At 34.7% G+C, this 14,161-nt stretch overlaps 1 long non-coding RNA gene and 1 other non-coding gene across 2 annotated transcripts in view; one reads left to right on the top strand and one right to left on the bottom strand.

Annotated features, from left to right (window-relative positions):
- The first annotated feature begins 2,250 nt into the window (after window positions 1–2,250).
- Window positions 2,251–14,161, top strand: part of LOC116553723 — a 33,173-nt gene continuing 21,262 nt past the window's right edge. The window contains exons 1-2 of the long non-coding RNA XR_004269880.1: window positions 2,251–2,943; window positions 3,370–3,482. This is a non-coding gene — a long non-coding RNA (uncharacterized LOC116553723). The remainder of the gene's footprint in view (window positions 2,944–3,369; window positions 3,483–14,161) is intronic.
- Window positions 5,361–5,465, bottom strand: LOC116554259. The gene has a single exon (XR_004270143.1). It is a non-coding gene; the product is annotated as a U6 spliceosomal RNA (small nuclear RNA).

Below are 14,161 nucleotides of genomic sequence, written 5' to 3'. Positions count from 1 at the left end.
AGTTAAAGACATAGTCATAAATATAAAAAGAAAATCGTTGGCCACAGACTTTTATTGAAAGACTTACTAAAAGATGTACTTTAGCAAGAAGAAAACTGAAAAGGAAAGTATGGAAAGCAAGAAGAAATAGTGAGAAAAGCTGCTGATCAAAGTTCTAAATACTGAAATTGCTAAGAATGCTTATAACTATTTTTGGAGTGTTTAAAAAGAACGTGGAACTTAAATACTAAATAGTAATTACAGTGACTAAAGGAGCAGATCTGAAGGAAATGTAATGTATTATATATTCTCAAATTTTTCGGAGGAAGATAGTGATATTAATTAACATTAGAATTGTTTAGTTAGAAATAAAGTTAACATATGTTAAAAATTTAAAGAAAATTAAAACACTAAAACAAAAGAAAAAGACTGTTTAATTTCCAAACCAGGGTGAACATTCCTACTGAGTCAACAAAAGAAAGAAAAATATGATACTAAGAAAAGCACAATTTTCTAGAATCTAGAATAAGATGTAAACAAATATCCAAATATGTTAGTAATCAAAATAAATATAATAAATCAATTATCTCTATTAAGAGAAAGAGACTTGAGATTTGATTTAAAATAAATAGCTATGTGTTGTTTGCAGATTATAATGTCTTACAAAGGGAAGTGGAAAATTAAGGAATGATAAATTATATACTAATCAAAAAAAGAAAATAATAGTTTTATCAGAAATATATAGAATTAAGACAAAAAAATTATAAATGAGGACATTAAGTAAGCTAAAAGTAATGTATTTCCCCAGATGATATAACAGCTGTGAAGTTGTATAGCAACCAAAATGATCAATATATGAAGTGAAGTAGGCAGAACAGCAAGAAGAAACTAAAAATCTTATAATGATAGCTGGGTACATTAACTCATTTCTTTTGGAGACAGAGTAGCAGACGAGAATATTATAGGAAGATGGTGAAAAGGAAGAGGGCTAAAAGTGAGTGCCTGTTGGTAATATGAATTGGGACGCTCATTTAGAAGAACAGTCTGGTAACATTCATTTGAAAGTGCATGAGAAGTATTTCCTAATAATTCTGCTTCTAGATATACCACTTAGGAAAACTACTGCACATCTGTTCAAGAGGACATGTTCAAGAATTCCCAATTAAGCATTGCTTTTATTAGTAAAAATGGAAAACAGCCTAAGTGGTATACAAATGCTATCCAGCAGTTAAAATGAGTAAACCTGATTTTTATGTATAATGTGGGAAGAATTTTTAAAATACTTTTTTTGAGTGACCTACATAAATTTTAGAAAAATTGGCCTATGCTTTGAATATAAATTAAAATACTGCATAATAATTAAAAATACTGGCAAAAGCTCTGATATAAGATCTTATTCCTGATTCTAAGGAGATAATTGAAATAGAGGGAGGAACAAGAGAATATCAAAAACACTATTTCTTTCAAGAAAAGAGGAAAACAAAGCATTTCTATTAAAATTAAGAAAGCAAGGGTTCTAAAGATCATAGTGTTTATTTAATATTTTGGTGGTTCTAGATAATAGAATAAGACACTGGGATAAACATAGTAAAGAAAAGGTTTTGTTTTCAGCTATAATTGAATACCTAAGAAAATCAGAAATTTCAATTGAAAACCTATTTAAACTAAAAAGAAAATTTACTAAGATGGCTGCATAGAAAAATCAAGAGTTTTCCTTTTATAGTAGTGTAACAGGGTGTGAAAATGAAAGCTTTGACTGAACTCTGAATTGAATTACAATGTTCTATGAGTCAGATCAACAAGCTGAAATTTCAAAGAAGGTGTCTGTGAACCTGCTAGATGAATCATCTACATCAAGGAGCTAAAACAGTCAGGTGGCTGGTGATTCAACAGGATTTGGTGAAGAGAACTGGTTTGGAAAATCTGTATTCCCCAGTCCTGTCTTCCATCCCAGAGAAAGGGAGGAGGGATGATTGACCTTCCTTCTCAAATCTAGGGAGAAAGTTTTACGAGGGCTGTTTGAAAAACTTGATAGATGTTTTCCATAGTGTGACTAGGTAACTAAGTTCCTTCTAAAAAGAAATAGTGAACACAGATGTCTTGTTCTACTTGGTCCAGGAGCAGTGGCCTTAGAGGAAGGAGGGAAAGGAGAACAAGACATCTGTGTTCACTATTTCTTATTAGAAGGAACTTAGTTACCTAGTCACACTATGGAAAACATCTATCAAGTTTTTCTAACAGCCCTCGTAAAACTTTCTCCCTAGAAAGTTTTAATAACTTTTATTTTGATTATTATTTCTTGTTTCTTTCTAAAAGTCAGTGTAACTCAATAATGTCACATTCCCTCAGGATCACCACAAATATCATTCTTTTTCTTTTTCATATTTTAGAGTTTAATTGCTTCATTTTGTTTGTTTTGAAACATTTATCCAGATATATTTTAAGAAAGAAAATATCTGTGGCACAGCATTTTTATATGGAGCATAATTAATCAACTAAATATATTATTTGCCAAATTAATATTTTTTCATGTAATTTGTTACACTAAAGGAGTGATTTTTGTCAACTTATTCCCCAATCTTCAGCTGACTGGAAATCTTTGAAAGAAAGATAATAAAGGTAACATATTTTATTAGATATCATTAAGAGAGATGATTCTACAAAATCCAAGCTTGCAGGACTTCTATCATCATTATTTTTTTAAATAACCATTTAAAAAAAAACTTTTCTGGAGCTGAAGCAGGGATCTCAACCTGAATGCAAAGATTCAGAGCAGTCTGGACAATTAGTAAAATGGAATGTGGAAACCTGTTGACATCCCAAGTAGGCTGTCTTTGTCCAACACTGAATCTCCATTGCCAACAAATTTCTCAGTAGATGTTTGTTGAATCAATAGGATAATGGAAGGATCATTGAATGGATGGACAGATAAAGGAGAATAAAGATAATTAAGAAATGTCACAGGTGAGTGGCTATTACCTAGACTGGTGGTGTGGAGATAAGAATTTACTAACAGTTGTAGGTAAAGAAAAGTTTAAAGATTTATTAGAGAAAGTACAAAATTATGTTTCAAGGAAGCAATGGGTAGGCTAGCAAAAAGGAGCTGACTGCAAGGAAACAAAGGCTTGCTGGGGATTTTACAGGACCGTGCTTGTTCCGTGTGCCGAAGAGGGCTTTGTGCAGTACTGATAATGCCAAGATTGCAGTGAGCTAACTTGCATTTTTTGCATCATCCCAGGTACTGGTGATAGCTGGGCGCAGGAGGACTGGGATTTATTTGTGCAGGAGAGCTATGTGTTTCTGGACCGTGAGAAAGGCACACATAGATTATCTGCTTTCTCTTTTTGCTTTCCCTCAGTCCCAGCAGCCTGACTCCTTTTTCCTAATTAGGATTCCACAAGAAAGCGGTTTCTGGATTATCAGAAGGTGGATCACCCTAATAAACAGAGGATCTACTGCTGGTATTTGTTTCCTGTCCTGACTTCATCAAACTCATGTCCAAGGTCAGAGGATATCAGGAGAACTGTGAATGACAACTATAAACGTGGTTTCATTAAAACCTCAAATTATTGCTTGAAACACAAGCAATAATGCTTGTAATCTCTGCTAATGAAAGAAGGAAAACCTTCTTCCCCACCTAACATCAAAGTATAGGGGTTTTCCAGACTGTCCCTGCGCAGCGAGTTTATTCTTAACTACTTCTACCACATATCCTCGGGCTCATAGCAATATATGAGGAACAGTTTACATGTGGCTATAGCCTGCACTGATAGATGCTAGAAATAGCCAATATTATTTAAATTCTCCTCCTAATGTGTCTTAATTATAATGCCAGGATCAGGGCTCTGCCCTACAAGACCCTGAGACTAAAGTGCCTTTTTAACTTTTACACTGTGGGCACCTTTCTTGCTTCACCCTAGTTTTTGGCCTTGTTTAATTAATACCTATTAGCTAATGACAAATAAAGATCCTAGGTTAAAAAAATATTTCACTGTGTTTCATATCCATTGATGAAGCTTCTAGGATATATAAAAAAATGGTGAGACTAAAAATACTGACCTCAGGTCATTGCTTTCCGTGGAAAATGACTTAATGCATGTTAACCCTACATCCCCAAATATTTTAATTTTTCACCCACTTAACTTCCTCAAACCTCGATTGAGGTCCTTCTCTAGGAGTAATTACAGAGCCAAAGATGACTGCAGCTCAGTCACTGCCCTTGGGACTGGGCAGTTATTTATAATAGCAGAATTTTTTTTTTCCCTTAGCAGTTGTAATAAGTATACACTGACCAGTCTCCATTCTGATACTTCATTTAGAAGCTAAGCAGTACGTTTTTTAAAAAAGTTTTAAAGCCACTTTAAAATTAGAAAAGCTTTCAAATGGTGTATGACATATACTATACCGACAGGCTAACTTGTATGCTTTGGAGCACCACTCAGAATAGCTGTAGTTTTATTCCTACAGAAAATGATGTCAAATAGGCCCAATCTTGGTGAATGTGGGCTGGTGTGGGACCTTCTTTTAAAAATAGAAGTGTCCTGACTAATCTGTTATACTGGCAACAGATCTAAAGACTATAGGCTGGTACTTGTGAAGATTAGAGAAAATGAAGACACACAAAGACAGATTTGCCTTTCCCATCGTGGCTAAGATAAATCTGTCATTCAGTTAGAACTGCAAAGAACTTTCGTTTAGATTTTAACTTTTTGATATATAATTCACAAAGGGAATTTGTCTCACTTCAAAAATAAGTTTTCAAATATCAAACAACAGAAGAAATGTTTTTTTACATTATAGAAATATTTGAGACTTTTCTGACAATGCCCTCTGTCCTAGAAAAAAAAAAAGGAGCAAACTTTGTTCTCTAGAGTTTTCCTAACAAACCTCTTTCATTTGTCTCTGTGGAAACAGTCAAATTGCCAGGGGCAACTTTGCCAACCATATGTTGTCAGAGATTTAACATTTTTTTAAAGGTTAGGTTGCATTCTTCTATTTATTTCATTAATCTCTACTGAGGGCTGGTTTTATACTAAAACTGTTAAATTGTTGGTGAATTTACTGATCTTTTGTAAGAACTAGCAAGTATAGACCTGAGTGTTGAGGAGCTAACAAAAGTACTTTGCCGAACAGTGGGCATTTACAGCTTCTTTACAGGGCAACAAGAAAGGGTGTTAACATAATCTGAGCAAATTCAAGGTGACCTTGTTAGCCAACTATTGACTGAGGTGGGAGGAAGAGGGGAAGGAGGAGGAAATAGATGACTGATCTAAATGAGTTTTGCATTTTATATTGTGCTTATACCAGCCTTCAGAGCAAATTGTGTGCATCTTCTCCCAGCTCTGTGCTCGGTGACACCGTGTTGGTAGCTTCTTTTTTTTTTTTTTTTTTTAAATGTTAAAAAATTAACCTGTCATCCTTGCGCAGGGGCCATGCTAATCTTTGTATTGTTCCAATTTTAGCATATGTGCTGCCAAAGCGAGCACGTTGGTAGCTTCAAACAAACCATGGTGGGAGTATTTACACTGCAAAAATAAGCAAATATTACAAATCCTGGCATTCCCTCCCTGGAGAGCCAGTTGTTAAACCTTTACCAGCGCACCGCTCATTACCTGGAAACTCCCAATGGACACTTTGGCAAAGAAAAGCAACTTAGTGAAAAAGAAACAAATCACAAGCTAGGATGAAAGTATCAAGAGGGGAAGGAAGAGAGAGAATTGAGGCGGTTGTGGTTAAGATAATAATGTAATCACCTAGGTAAGCAATGACTATTGGAAAAACGCAGGTAAGAATTGAGCCCATTTACTGAGATGGTTGGCTATTTCTGTGATGTAAATTTATTGAAGTGACACCCAGGCAGACGCTAGAAAGACATTAGATAGTTTTGCCTGGAGTTCCTTGGACTAGCAGGAAGCAGCCCATTTTTAGAGTTAAATAAAAGCTGGGGACAAAATATAATTAAAATATGGCATGTCGAGAGGGCAAAAACGGATAAATACAGGCACTTCGAATGAAGAATTGAAGAGGAATAAGAGCAAAAAAAGTTTTAATCTCTAACTCAAGTCAATTTAGTATAATCTATATCAACACTGCTCATAATAACTAACTTCTTCCACATTTCTAGAATATTCCAGGTACTGGGTTATATCCTGTATATACATTATGTGAATTGACATTCATGGTACTCATGTAAGTAAGTGCTAATATTGCCTCATTTTACAAATAAACTAAATGAAACTTAGAAGTATTAAATCACTTGACCGAAGTCTAGTCCAGAGCCTAAGCTCTTCCCCACTTTAGTATGCTTTGCTACGCCATTCCAGGGCTTGCTAGATAAAGTTTAAGAAGAGAATTCTGAGGTAAATTTTAGAACTGAGGAATAATGACTCCTTAGTTCATTGAGATCTCTTATACCTAAGGAAGGTACCACTAAACTTGAATTTCTATTTTTATGATTGTGCTTTTAATTGGTATCTTTTTCACAGTACCTTCAACATAGAGTATCTACGTCTCATAAATGTATATTATATAAAATAATTCTTTCATTTATATAAAGTAATGTGAAAAGGCCCAATTTACTGTATAGTATCTACATCTGGAAACTTCAGCCACCTAAACACTTTTCTTTTTCTTAAGTAAATTTTTTGAAGTATAATATACATATATATATATATAAAGGACATATTTTGTAAGTGTAAAGTTGAATGAATTTTCACCAAGTATGCATACTAGTACAAAAATTGCCTAGAAAAATAGACCATTTTCAATAACCCAGGAATCCTTCTCATGCCCCCTTTAGTCCCAGCCCCCAGCAAGTGCAACTACTGTCCTGATTTCTATCACCAGAGATTAGTTTGTACCTATTTTTGAATTTATATAAGTGGAATTATAAAGCATGAATACTGTGTCTGGTGTTCTGTTTGGTAAATACTATGTTTTTGAGGTCTATTTATGTTGTCTGTAGTTACAGATCATTCATTCTCACTGCTACATGATAGTCCATCATTTTCTCAATGTACTAATGGAAATTTGAATTGAAAAGTATTTATTATTATTTATTATAAGATTTTCTTCCCTTGAACTGCTATCTGTGTTAAGCGTTTTGAGCCATCGACAAAGGTCTTGGAGGTTAGGAGAATATTGTGAAAGAATTTGCCTGGAAAATATACACTCACATAAATTAATTTCTGCTTTTGTTCAACTTCCACTTTATATAACTGGTATATTAAATTCCTAAATCTTTAAACCTTCCTAAGATACTTCAGAGTCAGATGACTTTCTTACTATCTATCCCACTCAGAGATCTCAAAGGCCTATGTAAATTCACATACATGATCCAAAGTTTTGCACATACAATAAGTATAAATTTATAGACCACTAGTAATCCTACTAGCAACTATGAGAACTTTGGGCAGCAGTGCAAACCATTAATAAAAGCTCTTGTTCCAAGCAAAACTCCTAAAGACAACATTCTACTTTCTTTGCCACATTGTAGCCTTTTGCACAAAGTCAATACTCAGCTAAAGTTTGGTAATCTAAATTGAGTTTGGTCATTTCAACAAAGAAAATTAGAAATTATTATACAGAAGGTATTAATTCAATTAATGCCTTTAAAATATCTCTAGTTCTGTAGAAAATAATCAGTTATTAATCAAAATTATATCTAGCATACAAATATCTCTTTTCTGATTGGTTGGAAGCCAGTACTCCTTAATTTCTTTCTGAAGGAGCAATTTGAAAATATATTGAAAGCTGTGGAACTTCTTAGAAAAATTCTGATGAACAGTATTTTTCCACACAATTCTTGTGGGTCCATCTAGGATTCTGTGAGGTTTCTGTGGACCTCGTATTAAGAAATTGTATTCTAAACACATTTGATGTTAAACATTTGTTGAATAACTAAATGTCAGGGAATGTGCTATTTGTCACTTTGTGGCATGCATTTGATGAGGGCTATATTGCTCTAAAGGGAGTAACAATTTGTTTTGGGAAGGTGAAAAAAATCTTACCATTTTAGTGTTTAAAACACAGAAATACACACAGCACATTGACTAATAATATATCTGTGGTATTAAAATTTATAAATGAAGCAATTTTTAAAATGTCTACAATGCCTCCTTATGAGACAATCATGAAAAACAGAAATGCTGTTCAACAGCAATTTGCATTTGTGTAACGTTAGCATCAACAGATCAGGGAAACTTAAGGATCCACACATAAAAGGGTTTCCTGGATCTATTAATTATATCTCCAGTACCTAGTATGGTGTTTGCCAGCCTGATACACAGAACTCACAGAACTGCTTCTTATTCCATATAAATTCCTCTGGAAATGGGAAGGTCAAAAGGACTACTGAAAAAATCAAAAGGACTACTGAAAACTAGCAAGCAATAATAATGACAATTTTTCATGCCATAAACTGTTATTTTGAATTAATATAGGCCTTAGAATTGATTCTTGTTGTTAAAGCCAGGAAACTAGATGGGAATCTCAAATTCTCCCTCTGTTTGAGGCAAAACAAATTTAAAGCAAGATCTTACAGAACTTGATCAGAATACATTATAGTGCATATTATTATTACATTGAATCATTAGTCATCCAAACTAATTTGTTGGGTAATAGAACAGATTTTTAAATTTAATCTTGAAAAATACATCAAAAAGTTACAGCAAATCTCTGTAGATGATTAGAAGTTTTTAGTGATTTTCTATTTATCAGCGTCTTAATGACTGCTTCTAGGCAATTTGACTCCAGGAAGAATGTACCATTTATAGTGCATCAAATTAATGTCATAAAATGTTAATGACTTAACATTTCAAAATACAATAGTTTGCTCATTTATATAAGCCAATCTCCTTAGATGTGGTTTTCGCTAAATAATGGTGACTTTTTAACAATAAAGTCTAAAAGAGCAGAATCCTTTTGGTTTGAGTTGATGACTCACCAGAAACCTCACCACGGTTAAAAAAAAAAAATCATGGTCCCAATATTTTAATACTTACTGCATCTTTTGACGCTTGGGTGGGAATCCTGCTACAGTCAGAACTCTCTGGTTTGGGAGGTACTATAGCTATTGCTTTCTTTACTGATCATAGACAGCCTTTCGCATTTTATAAAGCCACCTAACAAATGATAGCACAAAATGAACCAAGAGAATGGAGAGCAATCAGTGTAAATTTTTATTACCATTGTCAGGTGGTGGGGTGAGGGCAACTCTATTATTATAACAAATAAATAAAGCTTGCAAAGGCAATGACTGAGTTGTAGTCATCTCTGGCTCTCTAGTTACTCCTATGGAAAGACCTCAATCAATGTTTGAGGACATTTTTTGGATAAAAATTATAAAATTATACAGGTATAAAATTATAATAACATTTGTCTGAGGGTGTAGAGTTTATATGCATTAAGTCATTTGCATTGAAAGCAATTACTTGAAGTCAGTACTGTTAGCCTTGCCATGTTTCACATCCAAGAAGTTTCATCAATGAATAGGAATGAGTAAAATATTTTTTAAACTAGAGTCTTCAGTTTTCATGAGCTAATAGGTATTAATTAAGCAAGGCCAGAACTAAAGTGAAGCACGAAAAGTGGGTAGGGTGTAAAAGTTAAAGAGTCACTTACTCTCAGGGTCTTGAAAGGCAGGGTACTGGTCCTGATTCTAACAATAAAACAACCCCATGTTTCATGACACATAGCAAGGGTGTTTGCAGTTGATGGGAAAAACAAGTCTAAAAACATTGTCTTTGTCCCACAGCCAGAAATATTTTTATTACAGAGATCTTATATGATGACTTTATTTTCTTGTCATTGTGATTTCTTATTATTTTAGTTTGTTGTTAATTGGCATCTTGTTATATGAAGTACCTGTCTGTTAGCCTTGGATAAACTTTGTATAGATTTTTCCACTCTCTGGGCACTAAGAATATGCTTAGATACAGCATTTCTGAAAGTGTGGGACAAATATCAGTGATTTGAAGGATAGTTTTAGGTGGTACACACATATAAATACACACATACAACATTAAATAACTTCTAATAACATGAAGTAACAATTCCTTTGGTCCTTTAATTTAGGCCAAATACAAAGACTCATAAAAATGTTACTGTATCTTTGACTTAAAGTTCTCTAAAACTTGTTTTCAACAAAGGATGGACATCAGGTTATAAAATGTTTTTTATTTGCTTTACGTGTAGCCATTTTCAGACTGATATTAAGTTCCTTAGAAATACATGTATTTAGGCCAGGTGCAGTTGTTCACCACCTGTAATCTCAGCACTTTGGGAGGCTGAGACAGGTGAATCATGAGGTCAGGAGTGCAAGACCAGCTTGGCCAAGATAGTGAAACCCTGTCTCTAATAAAAATACAAAAAATTAGCCGGGTGTTGTTGAAGAGGGAGACCCAGGCTTCTCAGATCAACTTCCCCTTTGACTATCATGCTGCATTTCAATAGAAGAAAAGGTTGACTGACTGGCGCCTCCAGTTTTACCTTCCTATAGGTGACAGGCTAGGCCTTGGGGAAACTCTCCAGAAGGCACTATTTTTACTTAAAAGAAGATTAAACTAAAATCTTTTCACATGTGAGTCCTAAAACTGTAAACTAGAATCCTTTCATATGTGATTCCTGAAACTGTAAACCAAAACCTTTTCACATGTGAGTCCTAAAACTATGAACCTAAGATTCTTCCATGTGTAACATCTAAAGTATAAGCCTATATAAAGGCAGAAACTCCCTTTGTTAAACGAGCTTGGCTATTAGGCAACTATGCCACCTTGCTCCCAGCTGAATAAATTCTTTCCTCCTGTATTCAGTGTCTGAGAGATCCATTTCCTGTGGGTGCTCCTACTATATTGTGGCGGCCTCCTGTAATCCCAGCCACTTGGAATGCTGAGGCAGAGAACTGCTTGAACCTGGGAGGCGAAGGTTGCAGTGAACCAAGATCATGCCACTGCACTCCAGCCTGGGCCACAGAGCAAGACTACCTCTCAAAAGGAAAAATAAAAAAAAAGGCCAGGCGCAGTGACCCACGCCTGTAATCCCAGCACTTTAGGATGCCAAGGTGGATGGATCATGAGGTCAAGAGATGGAGATCATCCTGGCAAACATGGTAAAACCCGTCTCTACTAAAAAATACAAAAATTAGCTGCGTGTGGTGGCGCATGCCTGTAGTCTCAACTACTCCGGAGGCTGAGGCAGGAGAATTGCTTCAACCTGAGAGGTTGAGGCTTCACTCCATCCTGGTGACAGAGCAAGATGACAGAGCAAGACTCTGTCTGCAAAAAAAAAAAAAAAAAAAATGCATTTAAATTAAAAAGTAGTAAAATCACTAAATAATATTACATACTATGTAGGGATTAAAAAAAAATTCCTATCTGAAGATTTGAGTTTTGGAGAATTGTGCTTCGGTATATTGCTAACCTCTAGTGACTCAGCATAAATAGTTAAGAACATAAAATATATGTAAATTCTTCACAGCATGTAAGATATAGGTAACTATAGCTCAATGCCAAGGGAGGCTGAGCAGATATGCTGAGTCAAAATTGAAGGCAAATTACTAGTATATATAACCCTTTCCATAGTTTAACAAATATTTAAGAACTGAAAATCCACTATCAAGAAAAACAAAGGGCTGAGAGAGAGATTACAGGGCAAGAAGTTTGACTTTAAGCCTCTACCCTTTAAATAAAGTGTTACGGTATAACTCACCTGGGTTTCAATGGTCTCCATTTAAGCATCTCTTTTTCTTATCATTCAAGTCAGAATGTGGTAGAAAAAGTATTTAATTCGATACATGATTCCCATAGTGAGTAACGAAACTTTTTTTTTTTTTTTTTGAGACAGTCTTCCTCTTTTGCCAGCCGCCAGGCTGGAGTGCAGTGGCACGATCTCAGCTCACTGCAACCTCCGCCTCCCAGCTTCAAGCAATTCTGCTGCCTCAGCCTCCTGAGTAGCTGAGACTACAGACGCGCACCACCATGCCCAGCTAATTTTTTGTATTTTAGTAGAGACAGGGTTTCACTATGTTGGCCAGGATGGTCTCCATCTATTGACCTCGTGATCCAACCCTCTTGGCCTCCCAAAGTGCTGGGATTACAGTCATGAGCCACCATGCCCAGCTACAATGAAACAATATTTTAATGTTTTATACCAGGTTATAAAAATGTGAGTAATAAAAGAGATTTTGTGTTTAAAGTTCAATTTTAGTATTTTTCTTCATGCATTTAAAAATGCTTGAAGATAATTGTACATACTTTAACATTCTGACATATTATAGATGTAACTGGCTCCAATTTTTAAATAATCTATCTTGAAAGGTTACAAATTATATATAATCTTTTAGTTCTGTACTTAATAGTGATATGACTTAGGAAGAAAGTGCAGTTTTGAAATAAGAAATGACATCATTTAGCATAACTTTTAATAAATTTATATATTTTATAACACATGAAGACTCATTTAAATTGAATCCTGGGGATCTAAGTTTTAAAATAATTAGTAATTTATCTTATAGAAAAAGATGAATTAATTTTTTTTCCCACAGAACATTCTCAATGGGCTGATTTTTTTTTTTATTTCATTGTTTGTTTATTTTGAGACAGGGTTATACTCCCATCACCCAGGCTGGGGTGCAACAGCACAATTTCAGTTCGCCTCCCAGACTCAAGTGATTTTCTGGTCTCAGCTTCCTGAGTAGCTGGGACTACAGGTGTATGCCACCACATCCAAGTGAATTTTGTATTTTTTGTAGAGAAGGACTTTTGCTACGTTGGCCAGGTTGGTCTTGGACTCCTGGTCTCAAGTGATCTGCAAACTTCAGCCTCCCAAAGTGCCGAGATTCCAGGCTTGAGCTACCATGCCCAGCTTGATTATTTTCTAGGTGTTAAAAAGTCTATTACTCATTACTCCTTGGCCTCCATTTCTGACTGTGATAGTCATGTGGGATATACTCATCTTAGGTATCTATGTATAGTAAGTGGAGGGGATCCTTTACCTGAATTTTGTAAAGATGAATAAATTTCCTAAATGGTTGAGCCTAAAAGTAATACTATTTTTATAAGAATGTGAAATAATAAAGTTATCCACAATATACATATTAGTAGTTGACAAACTATGTAGAGTATCTAGTAGACTCTGAAAACATTTAAAGAATATCCTGGCTGTCCTGCCCGTAGCTCTACCTTCAAAGTCTGTACAATGCCTGGTATATTAGGGATATACTCACTACATGAATAAATGGATCAATGGATGAATATTCATTTTTAATGTCCTCTTTATTTCTTTAATCTGTGTTTTACAATTTTTGGTTACGTGTATTCCTAGGTACTTTATTTTATTTGTAGCTATTATAAATAAGATGATTTTATTTCTTTATCAGATCATTTGTTGTTAGCATACAGAAATGCTACTGATATTTGTGTTGATTTTGTATCCTGCAACTTCAATAAATTTGTTTATCAGCTCTAATAGTTTTTGGTGGAATCTTTAGGCTTTTCCAAATAAGATCACATCAACTGTGAACAAAGATAATTTGACATCTTCCTTTCCAATTTGGATGCCCTTAATTTTTCTCTCCATCTAATTACTCTGGCTAGAGCTTCCAGTATTATGTTGAATATCCGTGGTGAAAGTAGGGATTCCTGTCTTGTTCCAGATCTTAAAGGAAAGGCTTTTACCTAACATTTCAGTTTGATACCAACTATGGGTCTGTCACCTATGGCTCCTGTCATGTTGAAAGAATTCCCTCTATACATGATTTTTTAAGAGTTTTTATCATAAGGGAATATTGAATTCTATCAAAGGTTTTCTTGGCATTGATTGAAATGAACATATGGGCTTTATTCTTCATTCTGTTGATATGATGTGTCACATTGATTGATTTGCATATGTTGAGCTATTCTTGTTTCCATGGGGTGAATCCCACTTGGCCATGATGAATGATCTTTTCAATGTGTCATGGGATTTGATTTGCTAGTATTTTGTGGAGAATTTTTGCAGTAGTATTCATCAAGGTTATTGGCCTATAGTCTTTCTTTTTTCCTTTCTTTCTTTCTTTCTTTTCTTTTCTTTTCTTTGCTTTTCTTCTCTTTTCTTTTCTTCTCCTTCCTTCCCTCCCTCCCTCCCTCCCTCCCGCCTTCCTTTCTTTCTTTCTTTCTTTCTTTCTTTCTTTCTTTCTTTCTTTCTT

Source organism: Sapajus apella, unplaced genomic scaffold (assembly GCF_009761245.1).
Source record: "Sapajus apella isolate SASKATOON/1434 unplaced genomic scaffold, GSC_monkey_1.0 scaffold1, whole genome shotgun sequence".
NCBI classification, from domain to species: domain Eukaryota; kingdom Metazoa; phylum Chordata; class Mammalia; order Primates; family Cebidae; genus Sapajus; species Sapajus apella.
The sequence above is the reverse complement of the archived record's forward strand: the minus strand, read 5'-3'. Positions and strand labels throughout refer to the sequence as shown.